Raw genomic sequence first — 11926 nt, 5'->3', positions numbered from 1 at the left:
TATTGTTGTTTTCCCTCAAAAGGCCAATGTTTAAGAAACGGTCGATGGCAATAAAGAAGTCGTATAGGCTCGAATACAAGTTGCTTGGCAACGGGTGAAAGGACAATGGAAAAATCAGAGTCCGGGGCAGGATTCGAATCTACGACCTCCGTAACACCGGTCAGCGGTGGGATGCTCTACCCATAGGCCATTTTTGATATATTAAATATTGAGCTTGAAAGTGAGGCAGTGAGGACAAAGACAATAGAAACACATGGGAATTAATGTGAAAAATATTTACATATCATCCACTTTCCTTTGTCTTTGTCCTCACTGACTCGCTATCCAGCTGAATTTTAATATATCGAAAAAGGCCTATTGAGCTCACTGGAAAGCTACAGTATGTCGTTTATCTAGGTCGTGAATGGCAAATGTGCCCCACTGATCTGCAGGCTTTACAGATAAAGTCATGCGTCCCAGTTTATACAAATACAAGAAATGATGGAAAGGCCTAATGCGCCCGTGAGATGGATAGAATGCAAGTTGTTTGGCAACGGGCGAATGGACAACTGAAAAATCAGAGTCTTGGGCAGTGAGACACATTGTCCATTCATTGTAGCTCTCTAGTGAACTCAATGAGTAGAGGATCGGAATTCTGCTCAGGTCTCTGATTTTCCAGTTGTTCTTTCGCCTGTTGTCAAGCAGCTCAAGTTGTATTCTATCTATCCTTGTAATGGGCGCATTAAGCCTTTCTATCATTTCATGTATTCGTATAGATTATATAGTTTAACTTGCATCCCTACAAGAGATCATGTTGGACTCCAAGTTCCTATTGTTGTTGAAAGCCCTTTGGCCTGTTGCAAGAGATCGAACTTGTGTATACTGTCTTCGTGTAAAGGACAAAGACAAAAAGATAATACAAGATGGTAAGATAATGAAGAAAGGAAAGACAACAGTAAAACATGTAAAAGGCTTATTCAAAGTTTTTTGTTCCATTGGTCGGTTTTGTCATTTCGTTTTTGTTGATGTCAGCATCAAGACTGAAAAGACAAACACTTTAATCTTACTATTCTATCTGGTGCCATCAGAAGTCTACAATCCGGAAGTGTAGATCCTTCTCATTCATCCTTGGCCCATCAGTTTGCAGTATCTTCTAAATTTCAAACACGCGTCCCGCCAAATTATGGCCAATCAGATTGGGTCTGATGAACACAACGCCTCTGATTGGTCTGCAAACATGTAGCAGCACGAAGTGTTGCTCGCGCTTAATTAAGGTGATTTCCTAGAAATAGAACTTGCCATAGATTTTCGATGAAACTCTACACACTGTTGTAACATGTCAAGGAGATGATAAGAGTGTAATAAAAAAGGGGGGGTCATCATGCTCGTTTTCCTGGTATGACGCTGACGAGTACGGGTATTTGAGCTACTTTGACAATTGCCGGCCGCACCCCCAATGTTAGACAAATTTAGCTCAATTTTATAAATGAAATCCAATGTATAACGCAGAGCGTGGTGTCATTCTATGGTTAATTCAAGTACGTACCCGAAAAGAAAAAGTGTAATTGAATGCCTTTGTGAGTACTTAACACTCCAAAATAGAGTTAACTTGAATGTAGACTGTTCGACTTGTCCGTTTGTCTTCCGTACAATTTTATGAAATTGCCAAAAAGCTGGCCATAGATTTTGCGGATTTTTTCACTACTTTATGAAAATAGTGTTCTCAGCAAATATATAGAATAAAAAGTGGGGTCACCGTACTCGTTCAGGAGAAAATAGCGATACCTTGACGGATCATGCTTGGTGTCAATGAAAATCCACCATTTTATCAATGTGCCCGCGCTACTACGCGCGACAATGACACAATACCGCCACGTTTTTTCCCCCGAAAAACTCTAGCAGTAGCCGTCCGGCAGAGAGCTTTAGATTCTAGGACGAGAACGACTACGATTACGAGATTTTCTTCTGCACAGAACAAACCAGCGTCACTTTGGCGGGAAAAACGTGATACCGTCGTCATTTTAGTACGAGCTTTTGCAAAAAAAATGTCGTCGTGTCAAAACAAGTAACCAACACGGTAGAAGGTTTGGCATTTTCGATCAAGAAAAGGCTCAGTTACCAGCAATAAGAATGACTGAGAAACCTTTACTGCTAAGAAAGAGTAAATTATAAATTTTCTATTTTTTTTCGCTAAGAACAGGCAGTCAAATCTCGTACCCGTTCTCGTCATGTCTCTAATACCAAAAACTTATGAGTCGCATTCCATATGTCCAAGATGTATATGTAGCTCTTCTATTTATCGACGAACCTCCTACAGCTAACCAAACCATCCTTACTGGACGATGTTGCCTATACTACAGCGATATAAAAGGCCAGGATTGCTGAGAGTAAGATCTGGTGAAAATCTGTTCAAAGTCCTTTTTTGCTGTTACTTTTGCGCAAAATCGGCCTCTGTGTGTTGCAGTTATCTCCATTGCAGCAATCTATTTCGCACTCCAGTTGTGTCTATTTCTGCACATTTTTCCTGAAGCCCCCAATAGCTGCACAAGCTGCCTTTTTGTCTGCAGCGATAATTGAGGACAAAATTCAGTTAATTGCAATAATAACAAGTGACAAATTACTCCTAATTTTGGCAAGAAATGTAAGTGTCAATTTGTAATTTGACATGTGAAATTACAATGTTGCCATGACAACTTTCCTTCAGTGCCAAAATAGCGTGCAGGTTTGAAAATTAAGGAGTAATTTGTCACTCATGATATTAACAGCTAATCAAATGGTATACTCGTGAAATTAGGGAATAATTTCACTGGCGTTTTGTCCAAAATCAAGTAATCTCCTGAGCCTTATTTTTTGCAAGACACAGGTGAAATTATTCCCTAATTTTACTCGTCACCATTTGATTAGCCACACTTATTACATTTTCGACCGCGGATATTGCGTTTATAATATTCTGATTGGCTCACTCAATCTCGCTTATCAGCTCATAGCGTATGGCCTAGCTAATTCGGGAACTGACTGCGCCAAGGGTTGCCAAGCTTCAAAATTTGTGCGGGTAGCGAAATTTATCATCTCATATCCAACGCTCACTCATGGAATAATTGTAAATTAGTCACCGATTCAGTTTACGTATCGTTCAAGGAGTAATTTGAATTACTATGTGCTTTTCTAAGCATTTTTTTCATTTTGAAAGTAAAAATTTCAACTAAGTCGCTTAGCTTGATTTAGTTTACCCTTGAGTCAAAGTAGCAGTGTCCAAAACCGTTTTACTCACCTAGCTGTTAAGTGCCGGTTGAACATTTGACACTTTTCGCGAAAAGTTTGGGTTAGTTTGTCCCCATTATCAGCCAGGTTTTCCAGTCCTGTTCTTGGACTCCCCCTCAGTCCGCCTTCACGTGGACACAACGGCTATTCGCAATTCCCAGAGTACTTAGAATATGTAATCACATGGGTCTGAGGGCAATTGACTATAGGTTTAATTTCACGCGTATTTTCAAAGTTTTCACAAAGTTACCCGAGTCGCGAAGAGACGAGGGCAACTTGTAGTCTTTGAAAAAATTTACAAGTGCTTATTTATTCCAAATTGCAGTAGAAAAATCGTGTGGTTACTTATTTAAAATATATATCGAGATGGACGCATTGCGTCATCCAGGGCTCGCATTTGATTGGCCACCAATGCAACGATTTCATCTTTATTACACTATTTAATTTTTTTGCACTCTGTTTGGCATCAATTGACTTGCTCTCAGCCAGTCAACGCCCTGAAATGTTTTCTTGGATTGTCTATTATTAATAGACCATATTCGTATTCTCAGTATTGGACTGGGACTAGCTTGCAATGGAGGCTAATGCGGGGAAATCTTTTCAAATGCAAATGCTTTTTAATATATTCCCCCGCATTAGCCTCCATTACAAGCTAGTTCCAGTTCAATACTGGGAATACGAATATGGTCTATTACGTAAGGTTATCTGATTGGCTATCAAGGCTCCCCTGTGAACCTTTTTACGCGTGAATCGATCGGTCTGTGGAAATGCCGCGAGACAACACTACGTTACTCTTTACCCCTTTATAAAACCTATCGGCACAGTCTATGCACCCTCTAAAGAAGCCATGCCCAATATCTCTTTTGCTGTCTCGATAAGTCCCGACTGCAGAGCCACAGTGTGTTGTACCAAGCGAGTATGGATCCACGCCACAAACTTGAATTTCCTGATTATCAGTGCAGCTGGTTGCGTTTCTCTCAAGGCAAGCACCTGTAACTATCGACCGTAAAGTTTAGAGAAGCAACGATTAAAGATGGTCTTTATTGGCGTAAAACTCATGATCAACAAAGCAAAATATTGTGAAATGGCCAAATTGCTTAAGAAGCCAGAAATAAAAGCAAACAAACAAAAAAGGAGCAACTTTCACGGATGGAATGAGTGTCCTTTTCAATAACGCAGAAAGGAGTTGCAGCAAGCGCAAAGTCATTCATTGAATTCATATTCAGAAAAAGACATGATTCTTTTGAAAGTGGTCGCAATTGTTTTATGAGCTTTCTTAATAATATCATTTGTTACCTGTTGGTGTGAACACAGTGACCGCAGCTGGCTTTAGTTTTGGTGTGTTAACATTATATTAACTCCCATTTATTTCCTTGGCATCACAGCACTCGAGGTCACACTCGAGGAGGGTGGTAGCGCTACGGTAATCGACATCGCCTTTCCAGTAGCCACCTAGGGCAAAACACGCTTCTCTCTTTTCTGAAGCAGAATAAATAATTTAAATGGAGATCAGTCATTTCGATTCCCAGTTCAGATATTTTTTTAAAATTAGGAAATTCCTTCGCTTAATCAAGAGAAGTCGCTTGCATGTGGGTGCTGGTGAATAGCGCTAATTACTGGGTTGCCTATGGCAAACCAGTCGAGGTCTTCGTTTAGTTTGTTTGTTTTCTTTTTACTGGGTTGCCTATGGGCAAACCCAGTCAAGGTCTGCGTTTAGTTTGTTTGTTTTCTTTTTTTTTTTTTTTAGTTTTTTTTTTTTTTTTTTCCGTGTCGGTAAAAGTCTTGCCTGTCACTCCCCTGGTAAGTGGTGTCTTTGTGGATAGAGCCTTCTGCGAGTATTTTCTTAGGATCGAGAGGGTAGTGAAAATGCGTAGATTTCTCTGGTGTACACAGTAGATCATTAACTTAGCCTGCAATGGCGTCGAAAGTCATGTAACGCGAATGGCGTTTTAGTAGATCCTTAAACAAAATATACCCTTATGGAGCTCAATAATAGAAAGTCAGTTGGATAAAATAGGCAGGAATCTCAAAAGCGACGAGCACTGGACTTCGAGAACAATCTATCGCCCGTCGAGACGAAATCAAAGTGAGCAGTATTTACCTGAAGTACATGGTAATTTGACACAATTGAGTTTCTTGTCTTCACGCACGCAATCAAATAGGAAGAGGTTTTCGCCTCTAAGAGCAAATATGTTGTTTGTTTCAATAAAATTTTCGCTGGAAAAGGATTCTGTGGTATTTTCTGCCTTTGTGAATTATAATATCATGTTGTGTATTGAATTTTCGAGCTTAAGGTTGAAATGTGATATGGGAGAGGTTTTTTAGTATTGCTCTGTAAGCAGGAAGGGTTCACAGGCCTGTTGGAAGCGTGCTTGAGTTTCAACAAAATGAGGCCCAAAATCAGTGAAAACTTGTGACGCAGATGAATAATAAAGTAGCTGCTATTTCCAAAATGATGGAATTACCTGGTGATAAATAACGTCGTACGCGTCTTGGAGAGTAAATTTTGACTTTGCATAAACAAGAGTTGGGCGATTGTGATCTTTGTTTTGACTTCGCTCATTTCATTGTCAAACTTTATAACACTTGACAGAAAAAGAAACTTACAAAAACCCGGTATCTTGCCATCATTTGACACAGATGCTTCACTGTTTGGCTGGTAAACATGCCGCGGTAACATAATCACGGCGCCCGCTGAATTCCGGCCATGTCACTTTCGATTTTGCAATTTACTTGAACGTAGCAAAAATCTCCCAAAATGTTTGTCGCTGATCGTAACTTTTTATATTCTATATTCACGGTTCAAAATTAATGTTGTTTTGATGTCGTAAATATTTTATTCTCGATCGACCGTTCGGGAAACTTCCTTCTGCTCTTTCTGAAAACTGTGTATCAATAGTTATTTGCTTTTTCATCAATATTTGTTTTGCATAAAGCAAGCTAACAAGATCTGCACCTTGCTGAGTTCGCATTTGTTAGAGTTAATAGTATTTTCGGTCCGATGCTTCTGTTTTATGAGGGAAATGTTGTCTTGGTCTCCCATCCAAACACTAACCCCGCCCGGCAGGGCTTAACTTCAGTGAACTTTAGTATTAGAAAGCTGTCAGATGCTCAGAGGGCACACTTGTGGTAAACAGAAGTTGTGGGGGAACTTGAAAATTATCAACATGTCAGCCCAGAAGCCAATGTTTCTCGCTTCTCCTTTATTTGTTGTTCTTCAGAGACTGGAATGCTGTATTTCAATACCACACAATTCAGTGCCTTCTGATTTTCTGTAGCACGTACCACAGGCAACCCAGTGTATGCTTCACAGAAGCATCTCGTTTCTTCATAGGTCAAAGGAATGTTACACGTGATTATTGCATTCAGTTTTGGCGTAATCTCGTGACAGGAAAAGGATTAATTAAAATAGCTTTTAGACTCTCGGGAAACTTTTTAAAGACATATTTCGGCTTGACTCATGCCGTCGTCCATTTAATTTGTTGTTGCATTCCCCAGTATTGTTGACACTTTCAAAATGTTAATAAATTTGAAATACAATGAAAGATGAAGATTCAACTGTGCAGGAGCACGAAACAGGTATTGGCCACACAAGTAGCCACAAGAAACAAAGGCTAAGGTGTTCAGTTAAGCCAAGTTCGTGAACACGTACGACGCAAGTGCAAACGTAAGCCAATGGAAACGCAAGCGCAAGCGAAGTGAGGCCCGTTTCAAACGTCGAACTTTACTTGTGCCGAATCTAATGCAAATGAGAAAAAATCGATTGTTTTCGTTCATTTGCATTAGATGCGGCACATGTAAAGTTCGACGTTTGAAACGGGCCTAAGACAAGTAGGGTTAGTGCAAGCCTTCTTTCCACAGATATGTCCCGGAATGACCCTAATTACATGCACGCGTATTTCAATAAACGTCACGAAGTGTCCCTTTGCTCTTCTCCCCAACTTGAATCACTCGTTTTCGTACTTCGGTCTTGTTTGCCTCTGCCCAGGACTTTTCACAGTTGAGAACTGTTTGAGGGTGGCAGCTGAACCCGAGAACCATGCCAGACATCAGAGAGCTATAACTGGCTCCTTTCATTTTTAGATTTAAGCCGTTTGCTTTCTGCATTGGACAGTTTTTCTAATGAAAAGAATGTTGAATAGTGCAAGGATAAATTAAAACATGGAAAAGCATCGGTGTTTCCTGAATCTATAATACAGCAGTGACGAAAACAACTTCCTTGGAATAAAACATATACCTGGTTGCGAAAGAAACTGAGATTGTGTAACAGTGTCACAACTCTTATCTTCTGCATTTTCATACGCTTTTTGGAAGGCTTTTCCTTACTGTCATTCAGAATGCTTTTGTAAAGTTGAGCAAACAGTCCAGGAGCATGCTTATCAGAGAAAGTTTCCATTTCAGCTGGGTCATACAGGTGTTTGCCCCCCTTTCTGTATTGCTCATTCAGTGCTCTGTGAAACTGTTGAACATGTTTGCTGAATGCTGGTTCTCCTACAAATGTTCAGAACATTTAAATTTGTATTATTAGTTTATTTAACTTGATGCCTTCATTGAAATGGGTAAGCACGTCAGCCCAGTCATTGTTTATTAGAACTGATGCATGCCATAGCCATTGTTATGAGCCCAGGGAGAGAACTGTGAATACAGAGAAACAGGTGACTCTGAAAACAGGGAGATCTAGTTTACAACCCTTTGTTAAGACACAGCTTCAGTTGAACTTATTAATAAGTTGGTAGTTTGTGCTTTCTATTTCAACTTGGAAATTCTTAAGATATTTTCCTCTTGACTAGGGAATATTGAGATAGATTTTGAAAGGGTGGGGTAATTAAAACTGGCAATACACAGTTCAGTTGAAATAAATTTTTAGCTATATGTACCTTGTATTTTCTCCAGTAGTTTTGCATTGGCTTTCTCAAGCTCCTCAATTTTGCTTTTGTGTTCTAATCTTGTTACATTTAAATGAGCATTCTGCTGCGTGAGATCTGTAAGTGGTATTGTAAGGTCTAATTTAATTATTTTGTTCCTGTTTATTGGGGAGGAAAGTTGTTGATAAAAAGGGGTTTGATAAAGGTTGCTATTTTTTCTTTAGACATCCTGTTTTAAGAACTCATTTTATGTTGAGTCCAAAGTATTGCTCGGGTTTTATATTCCAATAATATGTCGATCATATCTTAACCTAGCAGTGCTTTACCTAGCAGTGCTTTATAATTTGGCCCCTTGTATTAAAAACCAGTTATAGTTGAGTGCTTTGGGTAGAGTTGTATCAACTAGAAATTTATGCTACCGCAAAGATGCTAATAAAAATAGGTTTGAAAATGATTGCTGTTTTTCTCTTTTTTTAGACATTTAAATACATCCCCACTATTTTTATCCAATATGAAAAGAAGAACCCATTTAGATTACAATGCCCAGATTGGAAGCCATTGAAATGCTTGTGCTACCAACCTTGAATTTCATTACGCAAGGAATGGTTTTCTTCTGCAAGTTTATCTGCGGTTCCTTGCCCCTTAATGCAAGCATTCTTTAATTCTCTTCCTGGAGTTTTTGATTTTCTGGAAGTAGATCATTCCACTCTTTTTCTTTGCAATATGTATCGTCTGGGTTGACTGAAGCTCGTCGCTATCATTACATACAAGTTTAAGTGCAAAATTCAGATCCCACTGAAATGTGCAATTTATTTGAAATCAACTCTGACAAATGTAAGCTTACTCCTTACCTTTCTCGGCGGAGTATAATTTTTGCTACAGAGTATTCGCCTCTCCGTGTCTGCTTGACTTAAGTGTTTGTTACAAATGTGGGAGTTTATAAACAACTTATCGGTACCTTTCACAAGGCTTTCAAACACTGTAACTAGGCGTTGGGGGCATTTAGTCAGCCTCCCTGAGCAGGTGTCGCTCACGGAACTTTGCGGAAAGCAACTACTTACCTCATTAATTTCACGTAATTTTTCGTAGTGGCGAACGCACAGACAAACACTTTCTTCTAACTCAGGAACACAAAACACCTTTTCCCAATAGCGATCTGAGTAATCTTGTTTTCCACTACGGAGGGCCCGTTGTCCCTTAGCGCATATCATTGTTTACCACAAAAAGTGAAACATGATGTTAAAAATTTCAGTGGCTTTATTTTCAAGTCACGTACATTTTTTCAGCGCGGCTGCACCTTGCAATGGCGGGAAATTTTCGCGGGCTGGCCGAAGCCGGTTTGCTCCGCTATAGAAAGAACGACTGTAACTCCATCTTGACTTAAGACGAATCCAGTTTATTCTCACATCAAAAGAGAGAAGCGTACAAAGGTAAATGGACGATATTAAAGCATTTCTTAACGTGAAATTACAATCATGATGGAGCTATAACGCTAGACAAACGCTAAGCGGAAAAACAAAATTGTAAATTATTACTCACAAATTAGTTTGCGAAGTCATCTTTTGGACACGATCCGACTTAGGGCGCGTTCGATTGACCGTATTCCGGAATAGGAATACATGGAATATAAGTTAGAAATCCTTCGTTTTTACGGAGATTCACATTAAAATTGTCAAACATGTGCTAAAATGCTATTTAAAACAGAGTTTTATTATCCTTGCTGCTTCAAAACGTGCCAAACATACCGCTTTAATCATCACTCCACGTATTCTTATTCAGGAATTGGGTCAATCGAACGCGCCCTTAGTCTCGTCACTCTCGCCATTATATGAACTTCATGCAGTCGCTCCTTTCGGTTTAAAACCACAACAACACCTTTAGGAAGTGTTTTCTCAAGACCACTGGAACGAAAAAAAAGTCATTTTTGATATTTTCTTGTGGAAAAAACAACGTAAACGTAGTCCACATCTCAAGCTTAACAAACCATGGGCAGCTTTAACAAACGAGAAAAACAGAGTCCGGTTCATCTTCCACTAGCAGCGAACATTTACACGAGAAGGAACCAGATAAGGGACAATATCTTTTGGATAACAACCGCCGATCTCTCTAAACTTCTTACAGAGGTAAACTAGAAATGTCGAAGGCGCAACTCAACCGATTATTAAAATTTGAACAAATGTACGAGCGGCCTGGTGAGAGGTTAAAGTACGTGAGGAAATCTCATTTGTCGTCCGCCATTTTGAAACATTGATGGCGGGAAATAAGTGAGCATGCTCAGTGGTTTTTGAGACCTGTCAAGAAAAGCAGCTGCATTTACCCTAAGCTAAATTGTGACGCTGAACGAACCCGCGGGCCACACTGGTGGGAAGCGAGTGCTCTCACCACTGCTCCTTCCCCTCTCACTTGAAATAGTATTCGTGGGTTAGTCCATGGGGGTAGTCCATGGACTGGGGGTCAGTCTTTAGGCTCCCCGAATAATCCTGGTGAGACCGGTATTCAAGTCTTGCACGGTACGTGATAGTCCCTGCGGTAAATGCTTTGGACAGGACTTCATGGAATTGTATTTTGTTTGCTTGACTATTTGCGATCTCTTGAATGATCCGATGTCAGCTAGATGTTCTTTCAAAGCTAAATCAACAACTGTCGAAATCATATTATGTATCTTTGTCTCAGTAATTATGTAAAACTGATCATATCACGTACGTGTGTCTCCTGAAACGATCAATATTTCCATTATCCCTTCGTTATTGTATATTGCAAATCTGATTCGCGAATTGATTGCGAGAGCCTGTCTCAGTCTAGGTTTTGGCAATAGTCAGCCGATTGGCAGCTTGAAGAGAGTTAACTTTACAACATATGCAGTTTGTCTTAGATGTACCAACAAATATATTATAAGTTACAATAATATTGAACAGATAGTAAAATAAGTAGGTTACGGCTGTGGGTTTCTAAGGTTCTTGAACCACGTACGGAGACTGCAGGTGAGCATTTCGTATTACGCCAGGAAACAAGTATCTCCCAGATTCTTAAATACGGAAAAGATACTTAGCTATATAAATGTGGTAGTGTCAAGCCAAGTCAAAAAGGAAAACAGTTCACTCTCGGTTGCCTTTCGGGACTCGTAAATGCCTCAGCAAAATGTTGTACGGGTCTTTATCGCACAGACTAAACCGCCGGTATAGTCAGTCTGCGAAGTAGAGGTTTCGAGTAATGATGTGCGGCTACGCGCAGGCTTCATTTTTTTCTGACGGGCTAAATAATCTCTAGAAAGGGCTCAAATATTGATGACCGTTCGATTTTGGCTTAAAATTTAGCAAAATTTGCTAAGAATGTATGCCTGGGCTCAAAATCGATTTGCAACCAAATATTTCTTCAGTTTTGGATGGCTTATCAATCAAAATGTTGAGACGTAAGTTTTGAGAGTTTGCTTTCTTAAAGAAATTCTTTCATGTCCTTTTTGTGTTATCCTTGGAGACTCGGGAACGCAGTCAGTCGAGGCGGAGTGAAAAAGAGACGAAATTTTTTTAGTCCTGTCTAAAAGTCTTTAGCTCGGTGTTGAAAACCAGGCTGAAAACGGTTGTAGCTTTTTACCAACGCCCCGGCAACAATCTCGGTCATAAATTTCTGGGACACTTGATGCCACATAGCCCCTTTTTCACAGTTGTAGGAAAAAAAAAACACTATTGACTTTCTCCATGAATGCCCAAAGTTATTGGGCGATTAACATTGATATGGGGGAGAGAGGGGTTGTATTATGGGTTGGTGTCACCATCTTTTTGGCTGGGATTGTATTCATTGTAGAAATGTACTGGATGTAATAT

Source organism: Montipora foliosa, chromosome 8 (assembly GCF_036669935.1).
Source record: "Montipora foliosa isolate CH-2021 chromosome 8, ASM3666993v2, whole genome shotgun sequence".
NCBI lineage: Eukaryota > Metazoa > Cnidaria > Anthozoa > Scleractinia > Acroporidae > Montipora > Montipora foliosa.
This window is presented reverse-complemented; position numbering follows the sequence as displayed.